Genomic DNA, 3,168 nt, shown 5'->3' with positions numbered 1-3,168 from the left:
AATGCAGACATGTTACCTTTATGCAACCATCTCCAATTTTACCATGGTTCCTTAAATACAAATAACAACTTACTACTCATGCAATGCAACCAAACTTGTGCACTGAGTCCCTCGGACTCTCTTACCAACGGATTGCCTCGCAACCAAGTGATGATCATTCACATATCACAAACGGAACCACACTTGGTTCAACACTCACCGAGACCTCGCCTCGTGATCATATCAACACATCACCGTGATTTCTCACGGCTATCTCATAGTCCAAGTCATCACATTACTTTATTGCACATTATTCATCAACTTAGTTATTTCAGGTTTATCCTCCATTTCGACCAAGACCTGATAGTGTGACCTACTACAAACTGTGCCCATGACCGAGGACGCGGCTATCGATAGATTAAACACACACTCTGCAGAGGTAGCGCACTGTACCCACACCACAGAACCCATGGCCTCGTTCTCCCATTCGGGTGGACCAACGACGTTTCGACAAAACCGATCTACTGCCCTGACACTCCCCCGGCCACTCCGACCAACTCCCCTTTGGGCTAAGTCATGGGTGGCCCCGTGCCTACCAAAGGCACCAACGGCCACCGTCGTGGCAAAACAAAAACGGTCCCAAACGGGGACATGTGCACATAACCAAACTCGGGCTCACAAGGCTTATGTCCGCCTACCTGATCAGGGTAGCGCGCGCCCATAACCTTCCCTAATTGGAGGCACCAGCGAGAGGCATGAAAATAGACCCAGCTAGGACATCCCATAAAGGTAAATGGGGTTGCACCGGAGAAAGCTCGATTTGGTGGCACCATGACTCGATCCTATCGATGACGGAGGAGGTTTATTATTAAGTCATGTTATCATCAACATTAAGAACATATTTAACAAGGATGCAACAATGAACATGCAGCAACAAATGCATTAACAAATATCAGGCTTTTCGAGTGAACAGGTATAGCATATGAAACATGACAATACCGGGTACTAGCTTATCGACGGTGTAACCAAAATCATCATAGCATCGATACTACTGGCATGAAACTAACCAAACACAAGTATGATATTAACAACAATATAACTAGCATGGCAAGTGCTATCATGAAAGGCAAGCATGACATGGCAAGCAGTACTGATATAAAGCACAACTGAATTCATGGCAGACGAAACAGACGAGGACTACTACAACTAAGCACACACACGAGGTACCAGCAAAGTCAACATGCAATTTCAGGGCTCATGATAAGAGATTGGCTTGCCTGGGGGTCGAGGATTACTCCGGGAGTGTGGTCAACTCTCGGAAAAATTTGCCGGAGAACGGTTCTCTCTCAAAGGGGCTGAATTAGGGCAAGGAAAAAATGGGCATTTTCATAATGTGCAAACACAAAGAAAATGGACCCATCGAAAAGAGCTCGACGAATAGAGAACGTGAACGTTGGACTCACCTCAATCGGAGTTACGAGCGCAAAGTTGTGGCCGGTCGTTCGTTAGGCAGAAATCCAATAAAAATATATTCATTTCTGGCCTTAACGGGTGGACGTTCACAAAATAACCGGTTCGGTCGGCGGGGCTGAAAACAGAAAATGTAAAATTGAGAATACGTTTTCGTTGAGAAGGAAGCGTAAAGTGGCTGGGGGCACTTCCACTTACGCTGACGTGGCATCTCCCAGTCGCCGACTGGTGGGGTCGCTTGGGGAGGGGCCCGCCTGGCCTGACCGCCTTCAACCTCCCGCTCCGACGCGCGCCTGGCCGAGGGAGTGGCTTGCCTCGACGGTGATTGCCGGCGTTCTCGACCATGGCTGGGGGTGTAGAACCTACCCACGTGATCAGTGGAGAGAGACGCATCTCCGGGTGAAGGTCTCTGCCGCTGGCGAGCGCTGCAGCGGGAGCAGCAGGACCCGCGGCGGAGAGGGAGCTTTGGTCGCCGGGGAAGTAGGGGTTCCGGTAGGGGAAAAGGACGGGCTGCGAGCCAGGGAGGGTCACTGGGGTGTGGCGCATCCATCCAGGGTGCGCACGGGGCGCGGGGGTGCTCGGGAGCTAGGAATGGTGGCGGAGCCGAGGACGGAGGTCGCCGGAAATCCTCGCGCTACGGTGATGGATTGGGTCGGGCTCAAGCACTGGAGTGCTCTGGAGGGAGGGGGAGGGGGCTTGAGAGATCTGGCTTGCTCGGGGAGGCCCGGGATCTGGCTATTTATAGCCGAGGCGAGAAGCACCCGAGGCGGTCGCCGCCGTGCGAGTTCGGCCAGGGCTCTGGCACGCTCAGCAGTCACGGGGGGCACGGGAAGACGACGAGGGGGAAGCGGACGAGGTACAGACGATCACGAAGATGAGCAGAGCTCGGGGACAGGAGGAGGAAGAGGACACCGGGGTGGAAGACGACGTGCTCACGAGCGCGTACTGTGCAGCGACGGCGACGACACGCCTAGGAAGAAAACGAAGGGGGAAAGGAGTCCAGGGGGAAGAAGACGTCGCGGGGAGGCGGTTGGACACGCTCAGACGAACCAGGTCCGGCCGGAGTAGGCCTAACGACGACTACAGGAACTAGACCACCGTTTTGGCCGGCTACACCCATGGTCACCACGGACAAGGCGTACTCTGGCCTTCTACATTGTGCCAAACCTTGTCACTGGTGGAGTCCTTCCAAGGCTCATTAAAAATGACGTGATGGCACGAGCAGAAGTGTAGTGAGCAGAGGGAAACAAGCTCGAGAAGTTTGCTGTTGCAAGCTTGGCCACATCTTGGTGATCAAACTAGTGGGATTAAGCACTAAAATTGATGTCTGGGAGATTTTAGCTAGCAAGGACTACGGTCCTGGGAAGTTGGAGGGGATTTGGGCAAGGATTTAGCATAGTTGCTTTGCAACTGCTAAAATTGGTTCATAAAACAAATGAGGAAGGAGCACTCACTAGGAGTGTTGGATAGGGCTACCACTTGGCAAATCTTGCTGATTTGGTCATATGTAGATGCTACAAAAAGATCATACCAAATGGACTTGCCAAATTGGTACTTGTTTCACAAGCATCACATCTGACCAGAAACTTGGGAAAAATCTAGGAAAATATTGGCTACATGAAATGAGCCAAACTCTTGTGTAGGTGGGTTATAATGATAGGAGAAGGCTTGGGAATATTTTCAGCCATAATGGAGCAAGATAAAATATACTTACTTCGC

At 51.5% G+C, this 3,168-nt stretch overlaps 1 long non-coding RNA gene across 1 annotated transcript; it reads right to left on the bottom strand.

Moving 5' to 3' along the window:
- Positions 1-655: 655 nt before the first annotated feature.
- LOC123074497 (uncharacterized) lies at positions 656-2,145 on the bottom strand. Its single transcript, XR_006435992.1, has 3 exons — positions 1,648-2,145; positions 1,443-1,567; positions 656-1,334 (listed from the first exon to the last, which is right to left on the bottom strand). It is a non-coding gene; the product is annotated as an uncharacterized lncRNA (long non-coding RNA).
- Between the last annotated feature and the right edge of the window lie 1,023 nt (positions 2,146-3,168).

This window comes from Triticum aestivum, chromosome 3D, assembly GCF_018294505.1.
Source record: "Triticum aestivum cultivar Chinese Spring chromosome 3D, IWGSC CS RefSeq v2.1, whole genome shotgun sequence".
Lineage (NCBI taxonomy): Eukaryota > Viridiplantae > Streptophyta > Magnoliopsida > Poales > Poaceae > Triticum > Triticum aestivum.
Note: the sequence above shows the minus strand (reverse complement) of the source record. Positions and strands in the feature narration are given on the sequence as shown.